Raw genomic sequence first — 26,456 nt, forward strand, 5'->3', positions numbered from 1 at the left:
GTATGGAAAACTTTATGGTATTGTGTTATGACAGTTTCCTTATAGAATTGTAGAATGAACTACTTCATGCCACTTTACTAGTTTCATGTAACTTTTGCATTTTGGTTTCTTTTGTTCAGGTGCTTAACACCATTTAATATAGTTTCATAATTTATGTTGTTAATTGTGTTTCACACAACATGACTCTCATATACTTCGTTTACTAATTTGATTGGTGCATCACACCATTTAAAACTTATGTAGGATTTTGTGCTTACACTTTTTGTATTTCTACATTAATAGCTGCTTAACACCATTTTAATGTTGTTTTTATGATTTATGTTTGACAATGCGCTGCACACAATTCAATCTGCATTTTTTCTTACTTTTCCAGATTTCACATGCACTCCACCTGCTGGTTGTAGAAGATTTTTCCACTAACTGACAGTAGTAAAAGCTCTTCAGGGGGTATTGAAATGGAACCACCTTCCCATTATTATGAGCAGATCTTATGTCTACTTTCAGATTTATGCCAATTGTTAAATCTTATTATGCATTTTCTAGTGTGACAGAATTATCGATATTAATTTTAGTGGTAACATCATTAATCTTCCATTTCCAAAGATGCTAATGTTTTGTCAATTGTTTGTTCTTTGGAGGAGATGGGTTTTGGAGGGAAGTTGGAATGGCAGTTGAATGCGTGTGGCTGATGTTGATGGAACAATTGGACTTTGAAAATGTTTTGTATTTTTCATGAAGAAACGATGAGTCATAATTCTGCAGATTATTATTGCAACTTATACATATAGGAAGACCAGCTGCAGCAACCTACATTTAAAGGAATTTAGGTTAAGCATTCCTTAACCAGCCACAAAGAAACACATGCTTAATTCTGTAAGAGCCGATAATATTCGATGCAATCTTTAAGATCAATAGTAATTGGAATGCTTCCCAAGGTAGCGGGACCATTTCACAGTGAGCTCACATTACTCTGCAGGAAAGCAAAATGGACATGAATATCAAAATACAATATAATATGCACATTTATATATACATACATATATATATTTCACACTGTGGATTTGTTTGTCTTTACAGCCAGATCAACACACGATTGACACATTACAATAATACAAAAACTGTCAAGATCAAATTTGTTTTAAAACATTTGGACGACCTGATATGCACTTGTATTTGAAACAGTATCAGTTACATTATTTCTTACAATACATGTACATAGAGCAAAGAAATTCTACTTTAAATTATTCCAAAACGATTTATGAAAGTCAAGTTTGTAATAACATTTAGTTACTCCTGTATGCTCAGTTTTAAATTTTTTTCCCAGTTAAGTATGAAAAAAAGAAAAAGAACTACTATTCAAAGTTATTTTCATAAATGGAGAAATCTTTAAAATAAAGTCAATGAAACAATGATTTTGCCTTTGTTTCATTAGCACATCTTCACACGTAAAAAGTCACAACTGAAGTATAGTATGCTGGGATGTGATGATATACTTTGTGTCAAAAAGTAAACTCTTTTTAATTCTAATATTACAAGTGGTCTTAGGAAAAAAAGTGTTTAAATTCATATCCCAGATGTATAAAACAGACCCGAAAAAATTTGCTCTATATTTCATATACTAATTTTGTGTCTCCAACACATCAATGACTGTTGCTGCAAAATGATCTTATCCCCTCACCAACATAATGCATGGTTGTAAGAGGCTTTCAAGTGCAAAACTACAAAGTTCAGTATACTGGTAACATTTAAGATACATACTGAGGTACAGGGTCTTCTGCAAATAAACAAATAATTAAATTAATACATGGAAGTTGCTATAAATCTGCTAAAAATTGAAGATGCATAAAAGCAAAACAGCTATGTTAAAAAAAATACTTCTCAGCAACAGTGTGAAACATCTTTTCATCTCAACTAATCTGTTGTCTACATTGCTATTAATTAAAGAGTCTGGAGTACTCATTTCATTTTTTACTGTGTATGTCAAATCTGCTTACAAATATGTTAATTATTGCAACACATCTGTAACAACGTACTTTCAGATGTGAAAATGAAAGTACTACAACTGCAACTGGTAAACAAATACTGGGACAAAAACACCATATCACTGGAATTTGTGTACCTTGGAAAATTATTTAAAAACCTGCAACTGGAATGTACTTAGAAAATGTAATTAAATATGAAATACAATACGGGTTTCAACAACATTTAACACTCATTTATAAATGGACTCTCTTCACATAGTATTCACTGACAGCAAGAGGTAAAGAGAAAAGCTGATGATGCTATGAAGTATCTGTTGTTGACAACTATTGGTACCCTGTAACTGTATCCAAATTCCATGAAATAATAGGACAACTTGTTTTAAAATATTTAATTTTGTTTCATGCATCATCAATGAATTACAACATTCGCAATACTGTAATGCTTTTAAGAACTTCTGACTTATCTACACAACAAAACAAGGCATATATGCCTTACATCTGCAACAATTCATTCACATTTATAGAATACTAATACAATACAAAATTTATTGCATGAAAAATAAATAAAAATATATTCTTTATTTTTCCTATACATTAGTAAATTATTTGAATACATAGAAATGTATGTAAAAATACCAAAGTGTATAACTAGAAATATAATACAATGATTTCTTGATTTCAAATACATGCAGAAAATTAAGAATGACAACATATTTCATATTTGGCATTATGCAACATCTATAAATGCAGACATGCATACACGAATTTCCTCACTTATAGTTAGAAAATACTTTTGTTACAGAACTTCGAATAATTTCAGACACTCGAAGCAAATGTACAACATGCACACCATCCATACATGCACGCAGTTTCACTCTAAAGAGTATTCTCTAAACAATGTGTCTTTTCTGCTTATTTTTCACTCCTGTCACTCAATGATTATCCTGTCAGACATTCTATAAATATTTGTGGGTGAAAAGAACCTACGACTGTTGACCCAATGTAGCGAATCAAAATGACGAAACACCACACACTTCAATCCTTAGCTGCAGTTGAATTCCTCAAGGACATTTTCGTCGGTTGGAAAAACTTGATTTGATACGATTTTTATGTAATATGTACACCAAACATCAAATTTAAGGAAAAGAAAGCAGTGCTGACAGAGCAATCTGTTCAATGCTGTTCTGCACACTCTGCTCCACTCCTCGAAACATTCTTGAAGTTTTCTGCTCCACACCAGGCAAAAATGTACACCTGAAATGGAAAAAACATTTATTCACTGAAATGCTTTTAAAGATAGCTATTTGAAGAGGAACGGTTTGCTAGTATTTTAGTTTGGAGATTCTTTTTTCACATCACCCCCTCACCACGGCAAGTGGGCAGGGTGGAAAAAATGCAGCACGGCCAACCAGTGTTCTTGGGGTGATGCAAGAAAAGCATTCACAGTCCAAGTTGATCAAGACTTGCTATAATAAAACTTGTTATGCTGAAATAAACGTACTACCTGATCTTGAATCACATGAAATGACTCACTCCCATATTGAAGGCTAAAAACCCAGATATCCACTACCAAATAACTACAGAGTGGCGCACATAAAACCGGTCTGAACCAGAATGTGCATGCGCGTGAGTAGCATTACTAGCTTTTTTGGTTTCTTTGTCACCTTCCAACAGCAATATTGTTTGAGTAGTTCATACGGAAAGTAGTTGATATAAACCGTGTACATCATTGTCATGCCTTACTCCATTGAAGAACGTGTATTCATTGTTGAAGAGTATGTGCGGTCTGAAACCATTTTTTTTGGCGCGAAACTGCTATGGTCATTAGCGCCCGGTCTGTGGCTTAGGAAACGGTAAAAAACGAAAATGGAAATCAGCAGCAATGGGAACGAAACTCAAAGAATGGGAGAAACTAAAAGCAGAAGGAAAGCTTAAAAATCCACTACAGAAGGGTTTAGTTTTCCCCAAAAAGAGCTTCAAATGACTGACGTCATCTCACTGGCACTAATAAACTCGAGAACGCGATCGGCCGAGCGCGTGTCATCTGCTAAATTGGACAATATATCAGGTGACAGCTGTAGACGGGCGCATAACGGAGTAAAATAGGGGCACTCAATTAAACGGTGTCTTACCATCCACAGATGAAAGCAGTGGGGACAGAGTGGGGGGAGGATCGCCGCTTAAAAGATGTCGATGGCTAAAAAGACAGTGCCCTATCCGGAGTCTAGTTAAAATTACCTCCTCCCGACGATGCGTTCGGGAGGAAGAAGTCCAAGCACATGGAAGAGCTTTCATGTCCCACAATTTATTATGGGGAAGTGTCAACCAATGTGCGTGCCATAAAAGAACAACACGACGACATAAAACACTCCATAGATCGGCGAAGGGAATCGATCGAATAGCTGGCCGAAGAAGAGAGACTGCAGCCTTGGCTGCTATATCAGCCGCCTCATTTCCACAGATACCAACGTGTCCTGGGAGCCAGAGGAATGCCACCGAGATGTCCCCGAAGTGGAGGAAGCGCAGGCAGTCCTGAATCCGGTAGACCAGAGGGTGGACAGGGTAGAGAGCTTGGAGACTGAGGAGAGAGCTGAGAGAAGCTAAACAGATAACATACTGTATCCGCTACTGGCGGCGGATGTATTGGACAGCCTGGAGAACAGCGTAAAGCTCCGCAGTATAAACCGAACACTGGTCGGGAAGCCGAAATCGATTTGGGGTCTCTCCAACAATATAGGCACTCCCTACACCTAATGATGTTTTCGAGCCATCAGTGTAAATAAATGTGGCTTCCTTCATTTGTGCACATAGAGCAGCAAATGCCCGACGATAAACAAGTGAAGGGGTACCATCCTTGGGAAATTGACAAAGGTCACGGAGCAGGCAGATCTGGGGACGGAGCCAAGGTGGTGCTGTACCCCACGTGGTCAAGAAGGTTTTAGGAAAGAGGAAGGGAAGAGATGGAGCAGTTGACGGAAGTGGACTCCAGGTGGTAGTAGGGAGGAAGGGCGGCCTGCATACCCTACATCCAAGGAGGCGTCGAAAAAAATGTCATAGGCCGGATTAGTAGGCATGGAAGACAGATGGCTAGCGTAACAACTCAGTAGGACTGCTCGCCTATTGGACAGCGGAGGTTCAGCAGTCTCAGCATAAAGGCTTTCCACAGGGCTGGTGTAAAAAGCTCCAGACACTAAATGTAATCCACGGTGGTGGATAGAGTCGAGACGCCGAAGAATAGACTGCCAAGCAGAGGAGTAAACTGTGCTTCCATAGTCCAATTTCGAGCACACTAAGGCGCGATAGAGGCGGAGAAGGACCACTCAGTTTGCTCCCTTGGAGGTACCATTCAGGACACGGAGGGTGTTGAGGGATCGCAGACAGCGAGCCGAAAGATAGGAAACGTGGGAGGACCAGCACAGTTTTCTGTCAAACATAAGACACAAGAATTTAGCGATGTCCGAAAATGGAAGGTTGGCAGGTCTTAGATGTAAGGAAGGTGGAAAAAAACTCCGAACGATGCCAAAAATTAACACAAACGGTCTTACTGGGAGAAAAGCGGAATCCTGTTTCTATGCTCCAAGAGTGGAGGCGATCGAGACAGCCTTCAAGACGTCGTTCAAGAAGGTTGGTCTGTTGAGAGCTGTAGAAGATCCCAAAATCGTCCACAAAGAGGGAGCCTGAGACAGTCCATAATTAGATTTATGGCAATGGCAAACAGCATAACACTTAGCACGGAGCCCTGGGGTACCTCGTTTTCTTGGGAGAAAGTACGGGAGAGAGTAGTGTTCACCCGCACTCTAAATGTGCGCTCTGCCATAAATTCGCATAGAAATAGTGGCAGCCGACCTCGAAAGCCCCAAGAGAACAGTGTGCAGAGGATGCCTGTCCTTCAGCAGGTATCCTATGCTCTCTCTAGATCAGAAAATATTGCTACTGTTTGGCGTTTCCAGAGAAAATTGTTCATGATATAAGTGGAAGGAGCAACAAGATGGTAAACTGCAGAATGATGCTTTCGGAAACCAGATTGGGCAGGTGTTAAAAGACTATGGGACTCCAGCCACCAAACTAAACGGCAATTAACCATACACTCCAAAACCTTACATACACTACTGGAGAGAGAAATGTGGCGATAGCTAGAAGGGAGATGTTTGTCCTTTCCAGGTTTCGGAACAGGAACGACGATAGGTTGCCGCCATCGTCTGGGAAAAGTACTGTCGGTCCAAAGTTGATTATGAAGGCGAAGGAGGTAATGCAGACTAGGGTATGATAAATGCAGCAACACTTGGATGTGGATACCATCCGGTCCTAGTGCGGAGGAGCGAGAAGAGGAGTGTGCATGTTGGAGTTCCCGCATGGAGAAAATAGTATTATAGCTTTTGCGATTTTGAGAGGAGAAAGCAACAGGTTGCACTTCCGCTGCATGTTTCTTCGGGAGAAACGCTGGTGGGTAATTTGAAGAGCTCGAAATCTCAGCAAAGTGTTGACCCAATGAGTTAGAAATTGCGACGGGGTCCACTAACGTATCATGCGCGACAGTGAGCTCAGAAACTGGGGAGAAACTAGACGCGCCAGATAACCGTCGAATCCAACTCCAAACTTCCAAGGAGGGAGTGAAGTTGTAAATTGAGCTAGTGAAGAATTTCCAGCTTGCCTTCTTGCTATCGCGGATGACGCGACGGCATCGCACACAGGACTGCTTACAGCGGATACAGTTTGCCAAAGTAGGATGGTGGCGGAAAACGCGAAGAGCACGTCGCCGCTCACGTATTGCGTTACGGCATGCCTCGTTCCACCAAGGAACTAGGGGCGCAGGGGCAATTCGGAGGTGCGTGGTATTGAACGTTCTGCAGCTGTAAGAATAACATCTGCAATATGAGTGACCTCATGGCTGATGCTAGGAAAGTGACGGTCATCGAATGTCGCTAGAGACGAAAAAAGTGTCCAATCGGCTTGGGCAAACTTCCAGCGTCTCGGGCACATATATGGCAGTTGTGGCTGCAATCGAAGGACACATGCAAAGTGGTCGCTCGAGTGTGAATCAGCAAGGGGGAACCATTTGAAGTGCCGAGCTACTGGAACAGTACCGACCGAAAGGTCCAAATGAGAGAAATTTGTCGTGGAGGCAGACAAAAATGTAGGGTCCACAGTGTTGAGGCAAACAAGATCCGCTTGGTGGAAGACGTCTAGCAATAGTGACACACGCGGACATGGATGTGGAGATCCCCAAAGCTGATGGTGGGCACTGAAAACCCCAACCAGCAAATAGGGGGGTGGAAGCTGACCAAGAAGATGGAGATCAGCTCGTACCATTGATGTGGACGATGGAATGTATACAGTACAAAGAGAAAAGGTGTATCCAGAAAGGGAAATACGGACAGTGACTGCTTGGAAGGATGTGTTTAAGGGGATTGGGTGATAATGGAGAGTATTATGGAGAAGAATCATGAGTACTCCATGTGCTGGACTGCCTTCAAAAGAGGGGAGATCAAATCGAACTGACTGAAAATGGGGGAAGACAAAGGGGTCGTGGGGACGCAGCTTCGTTTCCTGAAGACAGAAGATGACCGGCGAGCAGGATCGGAGGAGGATCATCAATTCATCCCGATTGGCTCGAATGCTGCGGATATTTCATTGGATAATGGACAGAGTAGACAGCAACTTAAAGAATGTGGCCAAGGTTGCCGTCAACTCAGTGACTGCTCAGAGCTTGCGACCGACAGCGTGAAAAAGCACTTAGCCGAAGGCAAAAGATCCTGATCCATAGGTTGGTCAGGAGCATCTCCTGCCACCAGTGATCGGCCACCAGCAGTGCGTCTCGGCGACACAGAAGACGACCGAGGGTGATTACCGCCAGGTGGTGCTGTAGATTAGACACGCCTTGGCGGAGAAGGAGAGGAACTAGGTTTCTTATTAGCTTGCTTGGAAACATAATGTTTAGATGAAGGAGGAACCGATGGTTGTGAAGTTGGGGTACGTAAAAAATCTTCACGAGTATGCTCTATTTTGAAGTCCGGGTGTCTGACTTTTGGGATCGAGATTTAGCAGAACCCGATGAAGGGTGAGCCATAGAGTGAGCAGGGGAAAGTGGGGAGGTTGAACGGGCGATCTTTGTGCTGGCCGATCTGACGACCGTGTCACTGAAGGTGAGATAATAAGTCTGCGTGGCCGCCTCCTCTGTTGGCCGAAGAGAGGCAAGGACAGTGCTGTATTTTCCTGTCTGAGGCACAGTGGGTTTTCGACTTGCGAATAATTTTTGAGCAGCAAAGATCGACACCTTTTCCTTCACTCTGATTTCCTGAATGAGCTTTTTGTCTTTAAAAATGGGGCAATCTCGAGAGGAAGCAGCGTGGTCACCCATACAGTTGATGCAACGAGGGGATGGAGGTGGACAAGCACCTTCATGGGCATCCTTGCCACACACAACACATTTGGCCAGGTTGGAACAGGACTCGCTGGTGTGATTGAACCGCTGACACCGATAGCAACACGTAGGGTTTGGGACATAGGGGCGAACGGAAATTATCTCATAGCCCGCTTTTATTTTCGATGGGAGTTGAACTTTGTCAAATGTCAAGAAGACAGTACAGGTTGGAACGATGTTCATGTCAACCCTTTTCATAATTCTATGAACAGCCGTTACGCCCTGTTCAGACAGGTAGTGCTGAATTTCCTCGTAAGACAACCCTTCGAGGGAGTGTATATAAACGACTCCACGTGAGGAATTTAAAGTGCGGTGCGCTTCAACCCGGACAGGGAAGGTGTGGAGCTGGGAAGTACGCAGCAATTTTTGTGCCTGGAGGGCACTGACTGTTTCTAAAAACAAGGTGCCATTCCGTAATCTGGAACAAGACTTTACAGGACCTGCAATTGCGTTGACATCTTTCTGAATAATGAAAGGGTTGACCGTGGAGAAGTCGTGACCTTCGTCAGACAGAGAAACAACAAAGAAATGTGTCAACGATGGAAGAACTGTCTGTGGCTGAGACTCAGTGAACTTACGCTTGTGAGCAGACAAAGTGGAGGATAAGGAAACCATTGCGGAAGAATCCCCCATGATTACCGGCATCTCCGATGGCGCGCTCCTCCCTTGTGGGGGCCCTCCCGACAAACGGACAGAGGGACCAATCAGCACTTTCGGAAGGTATCAGCTCGGGTAATCACCCCTCCCTGGGCCTAGCCGTTACCAGGCGGTACGTACCTGTCTACCCGGGGTGGGAAATTATGCATTAACCCATCACCGGCTACGCACGAAAATGTCTGGGTCGGCCTTCAGACACGCACAGGGAGGAAGAAAGAGAAAGGGAAAAACAATGAAAGCGAAAGGAAAGAAGAGAGGTCTCAAACGCCGCAGTGGAGAAAAGGGTAAAGAGAAGAGGTAAGGAAGAGAGAAGAGGTAAGGAAGAGAGAAGAGGTAAGGAAGAGAGAAGAGGTAAGGAAGAGAGAAGAGGTAAGGAAGAGAGAAGAGGTAAGGAAGAGAGAAGAGGTAAGGAAGAGAGAAGAGGTAAGGAAGAGAGAAGAGGTAAGGAAGAGAGAAGAGGTAAGGAAGAGAGAAGAGGTAAGGAAGAGAGAAGAGGTAAGGAAGAGAGAAGAGGTAAGGAAGAGAGAAGAGGTAAGGAAGAGAGAAGAGGTAAGGAAGAGAGAAGAGGTAAGGAAGAGAGAAGAGGTAAGGAAGAGAGAAGAGGTAAGGAAGAGAGAAGAGGTAAGGAAGAGAGAAGAGGTAAGGAAGAGAGAAGAGGTAAGGAAGAGAGAAGAGGTAAGGAAAAGAGAAGAGGTAAGGAAAAGAGAAGAGGTAAGGAAAAGAGAAGAGGTAAGGAAAAGAGAAGAGGTAAGGAAAAGAGAAGAGGTAAGGAAAAGAGAAGAGGTAAGGAAAAGAGAAGAGGTAAGGAAAAGAGAAGAGGTAAGGAAAAGAGAAGAGGTAAGGAAAAGAGAAGAGGTAAGGAAAAGAGAAGAGGTAAGGAAAAGAGAAGAGGTAAGGAAAAGAGAAGAGGTAAGGAAAAGAGAAGAGGTAAGGAAAAGAGAAGAGGTAAGGAAAAGAGAAGAGGTAAGGAAAAGAGAAGAGGTAAGGAAAAGAGAAGAGGTAAGGAAAAGAGAAGGACAAAGGAAGGATGAAGACATACAAGCAGAGAAGGCGAAGAATGCGTTACATTTACGAGCGTCCGTCTCCGGACGTAGGCACAAACCATACTCCCAGCCAGAGGGGGAGAAGAGGAAGGAAAGAGCCAGAGGTGAGGGGAGGGGGGGGGGGGCGAAGATGGGGGATGGAGAAGGATGCAGAAAAGGAAGGTGTGCAGCCCGGAAAGGAAGGAGGGCCACAAAAAGAGTTGTGGACCCCCCTGGTGCGGAGGGCGGTGGGGGGGGGGGGGGGGGGGGGGGGGATGTTGTTTCCTGAAAGTAATATTCCTGCAAAACCAATGATTCAGGATCTAGTGAGAAAGTGGTGTTCGACAGGCATTGTTGTTAATTCAAAGAGAAATAAGGCACCGATTGTACGTACACCTGAAGTTGTAGCAATCGTGATGCAACACATTGAAAGTAGTCCCTACAAGTCAACACGACGATTATCACAGCAATGTGGAATATCTCGCAGGTCACGTCAATGCCTCTTTCATGGCTTAAAAATGAAACCTTACCCTGTGAGTGTTATTCAGCAAATAAAAGAAGTGGACAAGGGAGTACACATTACTGTACTTGGTTGCTGGTACATGTTGCTGGGGGACATGTTGATATATTCCTCCTTTTTTCGATAGACGAAGCTTGGTTTCGTCTCTCGGGTTACGTTAATTCACAAAACACAAGACGCTCAGCTACAGAGAATCCCCCATGGCATAATACAAAAGCCGTTACACGATTTAAAAATTGGTGTATGGTGTGCTGAATGAAAATGGAAGGGGATGTAGATGAAGATGAAACAGGAGATACGATACTGCGTGAAGAGTTTGGCAGAGCACTGAAAGACCTGAGTCGAAACAAGGCCCCCGGAGTAGACAACATTCCATTAGAACTACTGACAGCCATGAGAGAGCCAGTCCTGACAAAACTCTACCATCTGCTGAGCAAGATGTATGAGAGAGGCGAAATACCCTCAGACTTCAGGAAGAATATAGTAATTCCAATCCCAAAGAAAACAGGTGTTGGCAGATGTGAAAAATTACCAAACTATCAGTTTAATAAGTCACAGCTGCAAAGTACTAACGCGAATTCTTTACAGACGAATGGAAAAGCTGATGGAAGCCAACCTCGGGGAAGATCAGTTTGGGTTCCGTAGAAATGTTGGAACACGTGAGGCAATACTGACCCTATGACTTATCTTAGAAGAAAAGTTAAGGAAGGGCAAACCTATGTTTCTAGCATTTGTAGACTCGGAAAAAGCTTTTGACAATATTGACTGGAATACTCACTTTCAAATTCTGAAGGTGGCAGGGGTAAAATGCAGGGAGCGAAAGGCTATTTACAATTTGTACAGAAAGCAGATGGCAATTATAAGAGTCGAGGGGTATGAAAGGAAAGCAGTGGTTGGGAAGGGAGTGAGACAGGGTTGTAGCCTATCCTTGATGTTATTCAATCTGTATATTGAGCAAGCAAAAAGGAAACAAAAGTTCGGTGTAGGTGTTGAAATCCATGGAGAAGAAATAAAATCTTTGAGGTTCGCCGATGACATTGTAATCCTGTCAGAAACAGCAAAGGACTTGGAAGAGCAGTTGAACGGAATGGACAGTGTCTTGAAAGGAGGGTATAAGACGAATACGAGGGCTGCTATATATATTTCTGGCCTAGGCAACACTAAGTGTTGCCAGGTGCAATCTGACATTTCCATCGGAAAGTTTGCCATTTTTTAGCATAAATGTACTCAGAACTTTTTGACTTACGACAATCTTTTTTTCTTTTACTGGGTCTTGAAGAAATTAAATTTGCACATAAATGGAATTAACTCGTGAACATTTTCGTGCGATCATTTTTCACAACTTTCGACGTGGATTATCACGACAAGAGTGCATCGATGAACTTAAATCTTTGTATGGCGACGAAGCACCATCCTATAGCACTGTGAAAAACTAGTACAACGAATTCAATCGTGGCCGACGCTCGCTCAAAGACGAATTCCGTGAAGGTCGTCCAAAAACAGCCGTTGTGCCAGAAAACATCGATGCCGTACGTGAACTGATAATGCAAGACCGTCATGTGACATACCGTGAGATAGAGGCATGCCTAGGCATTTCTCCCACCAGCATACATTCCATATTGCATGAACACCTGGCCCTAAAAAAGGTTTGTTCTCGTTGGATCCCGCACAATTTGACAATCGCTCAAAAGAAAGCTCGTGTGGATTGGTGTAAAGAAATGCTGAAGAAATACGATCGCGGTGCTTCAAAAGACGTTTATAAGATCGTCACAAGTGACGAATCATGGATCTATGCGTATGAGCCCGAAACAAAACAGCAATCGACCGTGTGGGTCTTCCAAGACGAGCCAAATCCAACGAAAGTTGTTCGTGGAAGCAGCACTTCGAAGCAAATGGTCACCTGTTTCTTCGGCAAAACTGGTCATGTGGCGACTGTTCCGCTTGAGCAACGTAGGACGGTCAATTCTGAGTGGTACACCACCATTTGTTTGCCTGAAGTCTTCGGAGAAATTCGAAAAATGAACAAGAGAAGACGAATCATTGTGCACCATGACAATGCGAGCTGTCACACATCGGCTCAAACCAGCGCCTTTTTGACCGGCCAAAACGTCGAAGTGATGGGTCATCCGCCGTACAGCCCTGACTTGGCACCCAATGACTTCTTCTTATTCCCACACATCAAGAAAAAAATGCGTGGTCAACGATTTTCGTCGCCAGAAGATGCTGTTGCAGCATTCAAAAACCATGTTTTGGAGGTGTCTCAATCGGAGTGGAAAAAGTGCTTCGAAAATTGGTTTGAGCGCATGCAAAAGTGTATGAATCTTGATGGAGAATATTTTGAAAAACAATAAACCATTTTCGTTGATAAATATTCGTATTTTCATTATTAGGCCAGAAATATATATAGCAGCCCTCGTATCAACAAAAGCAAAATGAGGATAATGGAATGTAGTCGGATTAAGTTGGGTGATGCTGAGGGAATTAGATTAGGAAATGAGTCACAAAGTAGTGAAGGAGTTCTGCTATTTAGGGAGCAAAATAACTAATGATGGTCGAAGTAGAGAGGATATAAAATGTAGACTGGCAATGGCAAGGAATACATTTCTGAAGAAGAGAAATTTGTGAATATCGAGTACAGATTTGAGTGTCGGGAAATCTTTTCTGAAAGTATTTGTATGGAGTGTAGCCATGTATGGAAGTGAAAAATGGACAATAAACAGTTTGGACAAGAAGAGAATAGAAGCTTTCGAAATGTGGTGCTACAGAAGAATTTAACTAATGAGGAGGTATTGAATAGAACTGGGGAGAAGAGAAATTTGTGGCACAACTTGATTAGAAGACGGGATCGGTTGGTAGGACATGTTCTGAGGCATCAAAGGATCAGCAATTTAGTATTGGAGGGCAGCGTGGAGGGTAAAAATTGTAGAGGGAGACCAAGAGATGACTACACTAAGCAGATTCAGAAGGATGTAGGTTGCTCTAGGTACTGGGAGATGAATCTCGTCTCTGGACTGAAGACCCCAACAACAACATATTGCAATTAAGCATATTATATTGTATTTTAGACATTATATGGATGGGAAAATGCTAGGCTGAAAGAGCTATTGGAAAACAAGGAGGGTGGGGGTAAGGTGTCTGATGGTCAAATAGCAGAGAGTGATTAATATCTATTCAAATGAGTATGCTAGCAATGATGGAATCAAAGGACATGATAATATCTGATGACTTCTATCTCTGAAAGAATGGTGTCAGCAAGTGGATGAAGAATCCTCCAGATTCACAGTAGTTAGAATCAGATTTTGGAACATCATTAAAGAAGCTTCGGGACCCATGAGAAATGCAAAGACTCCCAATGAAGCCCTCAGCCTTTTCATTACAATAGGGATTGTCCAGATCATTGTTGACTACTCCTACAAGAAGGCAGAGCGTGTACTGAAAACTACAAGATCAAGACAGGTAGTCTGAATGGGAAGACACACAAACCTGAGGTCATGACTCTCCTTGTGCTTCTCTATCTAATGGGAGGATTCAAACCTGGACAAGTGAACCTGGCAAGCTCCTGGTCCACCAATGGGACCAGTGTTGAGATCTTTTCCCCTGATGATGACCATGACTTGAGTCAGATTCCTCCTGTACTGTCTCCGGTTTGACGATCTCAGTACCTGACAGGCTCAGGGTGCACAGTAATAACACTGTCCAATCCGTGAAGTCTTCGACGACTTTAACTAGAACTGCCAGGAGAGTTATATCCTTGATAGCAACATTACGACTGATGAGAAACTATAGAGTTTCCATGACCAATGCTCTTTCATTCAACACATCCTGACAAAGCCGTTCAAGTACGGTATCAAGATCTTTGCCACGTGCAATGCCGATGTGTTCTACAACTTCTGCATGGAGGTGCATGTCAGAAAGCAACCTGAAGGAGTTTTCTACTAGAGCAACTCCCCATCTGATGCGACTGAATGCCTCATAGCCAGGCTATCTGGATCGGGAAGAAAGCTAATGAATGACAACTGGTACACCAACATTCAACCTGGCCATTACACTTTTATGCAAACACAAGATGACCCTGGTTGAAATGGTTAGGAAAAACAAAAAAGAAATCCCTAAGGCCTTCACTGGAGGCCATTGTCCACCCAGTTTGCAGCAGCGGAATTAGAAGAAAATGGGTGCCTACCCTTCCTTGATATCCTGATGAAGAAAATGGACAGAACACTAGGACACACTGTCTACCAAACGAAAACAAACACACACACACACACACACACACACACACACACACACACCTGAACCTCAACACCAACAGCTGCTATCATCCAGCACAATGGAAATCTGTGCTCACTACCCGTTTCTGCAGAGCTCATGGCTATGTGACAAAGACAGTTTATCTACTGAGATTCAACACCTGAAGAAAACCTTCCAGAAGAATGGCTGCACTGAAACACAGATTAGATGCACCATCAAGATGAGCGGCGAGGAGGAGGAGGAGGAGGAGGAGGAGGAGGACTTCAGCTAGAAGACAACAACAAGGGCCAGGTGCTGCTTCTATATGCAGGGCCACCCACAGCAAAGATTGCCAAAATACTGGAGAAGAACAAGATAATAATCATCTTCCGTCCTCCAGCAAAAATCAGGAATATGCTGGGCCAATGAAGGTCAACTTGGATCTAAGAACATTGGGTGTCTACAGTATTTCCTGTGAACGTGGAAAACAATATATCTGACAAGTGCAGCATTGCATCACACAATCTCTGAACACGTGAGAAGCTTTCGCCTCGTACAAAAGGAAAAATCTGTGGTAGTGGATCACAGCCTCAGTGTAAAACACAAGTTTCAGTTGGAACAAACTAAGATGCTGTGTAGAGTGAAAGGTTTCTGGGACTATTATTAAAGAGGTGGTGAAGATACGAATCAGTGAAACCTGATCAACTGGGATAGCGGCTTCCAACTCAGCACCGCATGGAACACAACTTTAACAAGAATATGACGAGAGCGCACCGATCGAGGCATGTCGGAACCCAGCACTTGTAGTCTCCCCCTCCCTACCATATGTAGTGAACTATGTAGTTATAGTAACTTCTTATTTTTGCTTATGCTATGTCACTTTTCTACAGATTGTAAGTAACTAATGATTTGTATTTTATTATGTCCTCTCATGAAAAGTTTCTTTACAGTGTTACCTGTCAATATTTAGAGTAGTGTTTCAATTAACTGATCATTTGAAAAGCTGAAGCTCTGAGTACAAGTCTCAGTCAATTCCTGAGCATTTATCCGGTTCTTAATATAATTTTCTTTGTGGTTTATGAGTTAGCACTTGTGATACTTCCACTTTATATTTGAGTTATGATATTTTCGTACGAGACTCTGCAATCTGAAATGAACATTATAGCATTTTTTTTTCTGTCTAAAATTATTTGTCATCCAATGAAACATTGTTTTTTTTTTGTGTGTAGTAGTTTTGAGAATGTGTATGGAAAGCACCATATACCATTTCCACAAAATAACTGCAATTTCTTGTGCTGTATACAATTTACTTGTGTTTTAATATGGTAGACAAAAATAACATTAAACATCAGAAAAATATCTATGTACTGAATTTTCATGTGAGCCCACTGAATCAATGTGTTTTACGTATATGTAAAAGTAAAAAAAAGAGTACCTCACCTCACCACACACCTCACCTCACCACACACCTCACCTCACCACACACCTCACCTCACCTGCCATTTCTAGCATCTTGGGGGTGGAATGCCTGTCTGCAACTTGACATGTCTTCTTTAAGGTAAGTAGCAACCTGCCTTCACCTACATTGCTAATATCCCTACCTGGAGTTTCCACTATTTGAATTTACATATGACACTGACAATTAGTTAATGAACAAGACTTTAAAGACAAGTTTCAATGATGTGGAAATTTTTCATTTTTGCCATAACTTATGCCCAATGTTCATACATAAGTTGCCAATAACTCAGTTTTCAGGGGAAAAAAACACGTAAGAATGAGCTTACGTGTGCAAAATGTCTGCAGGAGAGACTAAAGGATAATATGAGTGATTAAAACAAAAAATAATAAATAAGTAAATAAAGGGACTAGCACATGGTAGAATGGACCTCAAATCTGACGAACACTATTTTCCAAAGTGGTATACTTGGTGATATGAGGTACGGTGAAGAAACTGAAGATATTACTGAAAAATGTAAAAGACATTGTAAAATGTTGCTGCAAACACATTTCATTTGCATTCTGAACAAAAGAAGTAAGTTACTTACTAGTATGTTGCTATATTCTCTTTAAAACACTCCAAATAGTTCTACATGAACTAAGATGTTTCCTTTTGATCATAGTGCATTAGCAATCCATCTCTCTCACTCACTCACTCACTCACTCACACTCACACACACACACACACACACACACACACACACACACACACACACACACACACACACACACACCTGTAAAGGGAAGCATGTCAACATATGGAAATAAAGGTGATCTATTTCTCATTTTTAACTACCTAGTCATTTCATTCCTTGTGGAAATAAGGATAAATATCTGAACAGTGAATGTTTAAAGAGGAATTAGATGCCAATGTTTGTAGAGGTACAGATAGTTATCAAACTCTATTTAAAATTATATATTGCCATGACAATGTACAAACTATTTTCATTGTACTGTGATGGGCTACATCTCCAAACATACCTTATATTTTGATAACGTGAGTTATGGAGCATATTCTTTTTATAAATTCTGCTTTTATTACAACTAAGCAGATTAAGTAGTATTAAGAGCAAGAATGAGGTTCAATCAACAATCACAAAACTCTAAGCTTGTCTTAAAATAAGGAGTAGTCAAAGTTTTAATCATCGTCCCAAAAAAATAAAGTTATATAATTAATTTTTTGTTGTTTGCATGTGAATGCCTGTAGCCCTGGTACACAGTAGAATCGCCGCCATAGCATTCAGAAAGTAGGACAAAAGAAGTTTGTAAGGGCACTTCATTTTTGAACAACATTTTGTCAATCTGTAATTTCACAGAACCATTATTAGTAACTGTATACAATAATACATGCTCATGCCCAACAAATGAAAAAAATTGTCTAACAAAAACAAAGGAAGAGATAGATAAATTCTGGGACCTTCTAGAACAAACTGTGAACAGAGTAAATAAAAAGAATGTAAAATCTTATTGGGAGATTTCAATGCTTTGTTGGGAAAAGAAAGGAAATATAAAGATATAATTGGAAAATTTACGAACAAAAACGGTCAAAGACTTGTAGAACTCTGCAGAAAACACAACCATATATGTAAATCAACATACTTTAAGAGGAAGCAAAGTAAACTTAAAACAGGGAAACATCCAGACTGGAGGAAGGGGGAGTGGCAGCTAGACCATGTCTGTATGGACAAAAATTTTCATAAGGAGATCCACAATGTTAAAGTACTGAGAGGAGTAGACACAGGCTTAGATCATTATATAATTAAAATCAAATTCACTCCGTTAAAGAAGAGGACTGAGAAAACTAATAAAATAAAATGGAGGTTTGACCCACATCAGTTAATTAAAAATAATAAATACCAACAAATAACACAAACCATCAAATTAACAGATGATCTAGAACAACTAGTGCCTAATCTTAAAAAAGAAGCAGAGAATCCTAGCTCCCTTGAACCCCCGAAGGAAACATGCAGGGTGGACATCAGAATGTGAAAAATTCCATGAAGATAGACACCAAGCATGGTTAAAGTTTCAAACACATGAAACTGAAGAAAATGGCATCAACCTAAAAAATGAAAGAAAAAAATTCACACAAAATATCAAGAGAGGATTTCATAAAGATATTATAAACTCTATAGAAGGTAATTATCATAAAACCAACTCCAGGAACTACTATAAAATCTTTGGGAAATAACTACAACAATATGAGGCCCCTACACTAATACTGAAAGATGAAGATGGAAGAATGACACATAGTAACAAGGAAAATGTGGAAATCAAGGCAAAAGCATTTAACAAACTTCTGAATTGCGAGGAACCCAAAGAACCCTTACAAATCAACATAAATAGCCAATAAAAAACAAATCTAACATACTAGACCCTCCAACTTTCCAAGAAGTAGAAAAAATTCTTAAAGAACAAAAAAATTATAAGGCATGTGGAGAAAATCAGGTTTTTGTTGAAATGTGGAAATACGCAAGTGACACAGTCAAGACCTCCTTACACATTGCTCTAGCAAAAATTTGGGTAACAGAACGATTCCCTGAACATTGGACCACAGCTATCATCCACCCACTACACAAAAAGGGAGATAAGAGCAACCCAGACAACTACAGAGGAATCTCTCTTCTAGATTGCACATACAAAATTCCATCCAAGATCCTATATGGAAGAATCAAGGAGCAATTAGAACAGGAGTTAGGGGAATATCAGGGAGGTTTCAGACCATGGAGAAGCTGTGCAGAGCAGATAATTAGTTTAAAATTGGTTATGGCATACATAGTATGGCAATAACATTTGTAGATTTTAAGAAGGCAAATGACTGGTTCCACAGGCCTTCTGTATTACAAATTTTAAGAAATCTAGGACTCCAAAACCAACTAAAATAACACAACTCACTCTAACAAACACCAAATCAAAAGTGAAGTTTAAAGGAGAAATTTTGGAACCATTCCTCATAAAAACAGGCTTAAGACAAGGTGACTGCCTATCACCATTACTGTTCAACTCTGCACTGGAATACATAATGAGAGAATGGTCCAAGGACAACCCAAATATGATAAGAATTGGAAGTACAAAAGATGATATTAGCTTAAACTGCTTGGGGTTTGCTGATGATCTTGCTCTACTAGCCAACACTGCTCAAGAAGCCAGGCAACACGTAAAATCACTACAAGAAATAGCAGAGAAAGTAGGCCTTAGAATATAATTTGGGGAAAAAAAGAGAGGAGATTATGCTAACTGATCCACCACTCGCAAACAGAATTACAATAGGAGAACAGGAAATCAAAATTGTTGATAAATTTAAATATTTAGGCGAAATAATAACATACGATCTAAATGAGAAACCATCATGGCAGAATAGAATAAAAAACTGAACTACGCAAATTACCAAAACTACATACAACGACAAAAGCCTATCTATAGATGCAAATTAAAACACTATAAAACAGTTACACAACCAGAAATAACGTATGCAGCTGAAACTATCTTCAAAACAACTAATACAGCAGAAATTGACAGAATACTAAAAATAGAAAGAAGAATAATTAGGACATGTATAAATAAACAGCATAAAATAAATGGACATTGGAGAATAGCATCAAATTAAACTGTATATAAGAAAATAGAACCAGTCATGAGCACGATCAGGAAGAAACGCATCTCATTCTTTGGACATCTGATGAGAAATCCAGAAAACAGAATTAGTAAAAAAAAGAATACAAAAATTGTGGAATAGCAAGAGCAACATTAAATGGATCACAGAAATTAAGGAAGACATAAAAGAACTCCAAATTACAGTAGATGGGAAAAAAAGGGGGACAGAGATAACCAGAATACTGCAAGCCCACAAACCCGACTACAAATGAAAATCAATAAAAGGAATACAGGAAGAATGGTCTCAGATGAAGAAAGAAAGAAAATAACTGAAAAAATGAAGAAATATTGGGCAGACAGAAGAGCAAAACACATTTCATATAAGAATAGACTCTAATAATTGTATTACCTAAATATCATAAGTTATTGTTGAGCCAAATTGTATCCCTGTGCAACAACTTGTATACAACTTTGTATTTTTGACTAGAGTGGTCCAATGAAGGCCATATAATAAATAATAATAATAATAATCATAATAATAATAACCTGCTTCTCAATGCAAATCAAATCAAACACTATTAATTCATAACCAAATCTTTCTGGATGCAAGAGCTGAATTAAAAGTAATGAATTTTGATCAACAAAATAGTGAATAAATTTTGCCTATATTCATCATCTAGCAGAAGAAACATATCTGGCAATCATGTGTGTTTGAAATCCCTGAATTATCATACATGTTACTGTGGTTTGTAGCAAATTTTTAAACACTTGCAGAGAAAAGCAATTTGGCACAGCAAATAAAATTCTGGTAACAGAAGGTGGTGGGGACTGCGCACTAACATAAATGTAAATGCGACGTCTCATTTCCAATTTTATTTTTATTTATTTATTTATTTATTAATTACAAGCAACAACTTTGAAGTTAGGCTGCACTATAATAAAAACTTATTGAATAACAGTTCTCAAATTAATAAAACAATAGTCATAATCATCAAACCAGACCTGTTAACAGAAAAGGAAAAGTGAGCTAACAATATACAGTACATGGATTATCATCTCAGTAAATGTGATGCATGCTGTAAAAACAAACATTGTGTCAATTGTAAAGCATTAGTGCTCTCAGAAGTAATAATCTAGGTACAGAAGGAAAGAGAGACCTAAACACACACACACACACACACACACACACACACACACACACACACACACACACACACACACAGTCTGACACATTTAAGAGAATGAAGACGTCATTAATACAGGGAGTACTTTCAGCTCGATCTCAATTTACTCTTGTGCCTGGCCACTGACACCCAGACGAGGGAAATGTCTGAGTTATTCTAAGAAGTGGAGACAAACGAAAGAATAGGACATCAAGCAAGAGCGTCTACGATCATCATTTTAGAGTTACTCTAGGAGTAACACGGAATCTGTGGCTGCATCGGTGAACCAAAACATTAAGACCGCCTGCTTAATAGTGTACTGGTCCACCTTTGGAACACATCACAGAAGCAGTTCTGCATTGCATGGATTCATTAAGTTCTTGGAAGGTTTCCGAACATATGTGCACCAAATGTCTACACACTCACACAATTCATATAAATTATGTGCTGTGGGTTTGTGGATACAGATCTGGAGCTCGATAATGTCTCAGATGTGTTCAGGTTCAGGTAAAGCAAATATGTTTGCCGATAAATCAACACGAGTTCACTAATATGCTCCTCAAACCACTGTACTACAATTGTGGCAATGTGACACACATACTTGTCCTACTGTAAGACACCACCACTGTGAAAAATACATTGTGCATAAAGGCATTTAGGTAGTCCACAATAATGTTCATCTGGTCTACATTTGTCATACTGACTTTGCTTCCTGCCAGAGGTCCCATGGAAGCCCAGGTCACTGTCCCTACAGCATAATACTGCTCCCACCTGTCTGCATATATGGTTTGCAGGACATTTTGAGCAGCTATTTGTCTGGAAGACAGCATATTCGGATGCAACCACTGACTTGTTCTAATGAGAAATTTGATTCATCTAAACAGATAACATGGTTACATTGATCCAAGGTCCACAGTCTATGATTCCATGCCCAATGCAATATTGATGATCCCGTTGTGTCAACATGGGAACACATACGGGTTGGCTGCTGTGGAACCTGCCAGTCAATAATGTGCACTGAAATGTATTGTTAAAAGCACTTGTGCCTGCACCAACACTGTACCTTGTCATCAGATCTGCCACAGATAGTGCTTTACATAGTTAGCAAGCCTCTGACCACCACATTTTGTATTTAGGCATGGATGTCAAACATCTTGTCACCTGCTTGTAGCTTCACCATCTTTATGTTCATTCCCAGTCACCAGGCCATAACAATATGCCCTTTGTCTATGTCATCTGTCAATGTATTTCTCAATTCACACTTGAATCAATGCTAGGATTCCAATTTGTCTTTGTTCCACTTACATACTTACTTCACCATGTAAAATGCCCACACTACCATCATGGGGCATTCAGTCTAGTGGTGAACAGGGTCAATAATTTCACTCTGCAGTATATTGATGAAGGCCATTTATTTAAGATCACTCCAGCTACAGACCACTGTGTTGTTCATCACTGTGTGTCAACTGCTGCGTGGATGACTAATGAGATGGACCATGCCCTTGCAGAATTATCATTTCACTATCACATACAGATGACGGAAGAGAGCATCACAGCTGATGTTCCACCATGACAACTTGAGGCAATAGGAAACAAAGACAGAAGGTTACAAAATTATGACACACATTTTGAGGTAGCGGTATTTATAAATTGTGGTCAGCACAGTAAACTAGAGAGGAATCAACAATATATTGGCAATAGCAGGATCGAGATTCTAAGCTGGACAAGTTGAAACAAATGAACTGGAAGAATGCAGAAAGTTGAAATAAGTGGTTCATGTAATGTTAATACAACAGCTGATTCCTCAAACTGGGGGGCTATCAAGCACGGGGTCCCACAGGGTTTGGTCTTAGGTCCTTTACTGTTCTTGATATACATTAATAACTTACCATTCCATATTGATGAGGATGCAAAGTTAGTTCTTTTTGCTGATGATACAAGTATAGTAATAACATCCAAAAACCAAGAACTAAGTGATGTAATGGTAAATGATGTTTTTCACAAAATTATTAAGCGGTTCTCAGCAAACGGACTCTCTTTAAATTTTGATAAAACACAGTATATACAGTTCCGTACAGCAAATGGCACAACTCCAGTAATAAATATAGACTTCGAACAGAAGTCTGTAGCTAAGGTAGAATTTTCAAAATTTTTAGGTGTGTCCATTGATGAGAGGTTAAACTGGAAGCAACACATTGATGGTCTGCTGAAACGTCTGAGTTCGGCTACATATGCTATTAGGGTTATTGCAAATTTTGGTGATAAGAATCTCAGTAAATTAGCTTACTATGCCTACTTTCATTCACTGCTTTCGTATGGTTTCATATTCTGGGGTAATTCATCGTTGAGTAGAAAAGTATTCATTGCTCAAAAACGTGTAATCAGAATAATTGCTGGAGCCCACCCACGGTCATCTTGCAGACATCTATTTAAGGATCTAGGGATCCTCACAGTATATATATTCACTTATGAAATTTGTTGTTAATAATCCAGCCCAGTTCAAAAGTAATAGCAGTGTGCATAGCTATAACACCAGGAGAAAGGATGATCTTCACTATGCAGGGTTAAATCTGACTTTGGCACAGAAGGGGGTAAATTATGCTGCCACAAAAGTCTTTGGTCACCTACCAAACAGCATCAAAAGCCTGACAGATAGTCAACCAACATTTAAAAATAAATTAAAAGAATTTCTAGATGACAACTCCTTCTACTCATTGGCTGAATTTTTAGATATAAATCAAGGGAGGGAAAAAAACTAACTTAAGCATTAGTGTCATGCAATATTTTGTGTAATGTAATGTAATATCTTGTACAGACATCTTTCATTAACCTGACACGTTCCACATCATTACGAAGTGTCGTATTCATGATCTACGGAACAAGTATTAATCTAATCTAATCTAATCTAATCTAATCTGTCTGAAATGTTTCCCCAGAATCCTCAGGTATATCCAGGTGTTTTTCGGTGACCTTGCTCCAATAGAAAAGATTGGAAAACTTGTTTGCTACAGCAAACAACAGACACTATACTGTTGGCTAACAAACAATAAAGACCTTTTGGGTCAGAAAAATATTTAGTGGGCCTTTCTAAATTTCCGACACAAAACCTGATCACTGGTAAGCTGCTGCAGAGACTTGGTCCATGACATTTACGAAAGTGAATAATAAAGCTGGATACCCCTTGGAATTCTATGTCCCATCAGCTGTGCAATCTGGCAACATTGTACAATGAACAAATAATTTCTTTAGCTTGAGCTTTTAGAGCACTGTATCTGCTAGTGGTCTAGTGGTAAATATAGCAGAATATACACAGTCATGACTGGGTCTACTCATTCCTTTATTTCTTTAATCGCTTTTCGGCTGTCAGTGAAAGGTATCTGCATGAACAAATGATAATTTGCTTCAGTTTCTAACCCATATATAAAAAGAACACTTTCCATGAAAGACCTTGCAGATGTTTTAAGTTAAGAACCATTCACACTCCAGAGCTTCCTTGCTCTACAGCAGCCACTAGCCATTAGCCTTTTGATGTCAGATCCCATTCAGCAAGGTAAAAGTAATGTGGTGCACCTTGGGTGCTTTTCTGCTCTCTTACTGATATGCATAAAATAGTTTCTTATTGTAAACTGAATATATGGGCAAAATACATCACCTGAACTGAGTGAACACTGTGCAGATATAAACCTTACATACGTTACTATGAGTGTTATTATCTTATTTGAAGTTCTAGTATTTATCTTCCAATTACAAAATGGATTTTGAATACCTGCATCTTATGAATACTGGGGCATTGTATGCCGAGTACTTTAACATTCCTGCATGACCGTCACAGATTTTGCTGAAACTGTGTCAACATATTTCTGAAGAATACTAAAAAAATTTAACTTTCACCTATACAATACGTCTGGAGACAACCACTCGTTTGAACCCATAGCACAACTAGTCAAAAGTACCCCCCCCCCCCTCCCCCAGTTTTCAGAGACTTTGAGACATAATATCACCAGCAATAATTTCTAGAAAGAAAAACTATGCCATCTTGTACAGCTTTTTGCACTGTATTGAGTGAGATAAAGAACGAGATGGCTTGAGTAATTATTTTGATATGGACAATTTGAAGCCAAAGTTAGCTTTAAAGGGGGGGGGGGGGAGAAAGAGAGAAAGAGAGAAAGAGAGAAAGAGAGAAAGAGAGAGAGAGAGAGAGAGAGAGAGATATAAGCTTGCAAAAAAAATGAAGCTTAGCTTAGCTTGCAGGATAAACCTGAAACTTTGTATAACTTTTCAATGCAAGGTTTTAGATACAAACTTTCATACTCCTACTGCTTTCCAATAGTTTACAAAGTGTTGTTCTTGCAAAAACTCAAAAAGTCTATTTTTTAAACATCTTTTACGAAAAGAGTCTGCTGTAAATACTTTCGAACAATTTTCTTCTGGAAGGCGGTGTTCAAAACCCTCTAAAAAACTACATTCGGTTTTGCAATGTCAGCATATAAGGCCCTAAAAACCAATGACAAGATGGAGGTGCATTTAAAATATGAGCATATGCCGTTGGTCCTCAAATTAAACCTGACATCTTTTATTATGCTCTACAATTGTTTGGTTTTCTCTGGGAAAGGTAAAGTTGAAAGTACTGATGACTAGGATGTGAGATAGAGTCAGAACAACTGTGGCGAAAAAAGTGGGTGTCTTGTCACAACTCTTGACATAATTCAGCCTGTTTTTCTACTGTGATAACTACAGAATCAAACTGGTTTAACTGAACTGTGTATTATCAAATCACTGGACATCATGGCAGTCAAATTGTTGCGTAACAGCCACAAAACACATTGTATAAATTGCTCTCAAGTTTTACATAATTGTCACATCGTGCAAGTTTGAGGAAGTTAATAGCGGTCTGCTTTATATTTTTTTGGGGGAGGATTCATGTTACAGAGAATTTTGAATACATCTTTGTATTGTGCAATGCTACTAACACACTAGTTAATTCCAGTTTGAAGTATGGCATATTGTGTGTTTGTATAGTTTGTGGTTTATGAGAACTGATGAAAAATTACATGAATGTGTTGCTGTAGTTGATGGTGGCTTAACCATGACTGGTTACTTGTAAAGTGAGAAAACCTACATTCCCACAGCCATAGAAACCCCACCCAATAGCTGCACAGAAGCTGCCACCAGTGGGTTTTTTACCACAGGTTCACAAACCTGATAACGATTTCCTTACACAGCCTCCCAAGTTAGGTAATACAACTCCTTAAGATCCTAAAAGACACATCTCCTAACTTCATTCTCTAAGTGTATGTTTTTTCTCAAGCCATTTGAAGTTTTACAGATTTCATTAACTTGCTATAGAATGCCACGAGGAAAACTACACTGCTG

General features: G+C 40.1%; 1 protein-coding gene across 1 annotated transcript in view; it reads right to left on the reverse strand.

The window, feature by feature from the left end:
* Window positions 1-884: 884 nt before the first annotated feature.
* Window positions 885-26,456, reverse strand: part of LOC126284157 (ras-related protein Rab-35) — a 105,802-nt gene continuing 80,230 nt past the window's right edge. The window contains exon 6 of the mRNA XM_049982880.1: window positions 885-3,236. The gene's annotated coding sequence lies outside the window, so the exon portion shown is untranslated. The remainder of the gene's footprint in view (window positions 3,237-26,456) is intronic.

This window comes from Schistocerca gregaria, chromosome 8 (genome assembly GCF_023897955.1).
Source record: "Schistocerca gregaria isolate iqSchGreg1 chromosome 8, iqSchGreg1.2, whole genome shotgun sequence".
Lineage (NCBI taxonomy): Eukaryota > Metazoa > Arthropoda > Insecta > Orthoptera > Acrididae > Schistocerca > Schistocerca gregaria.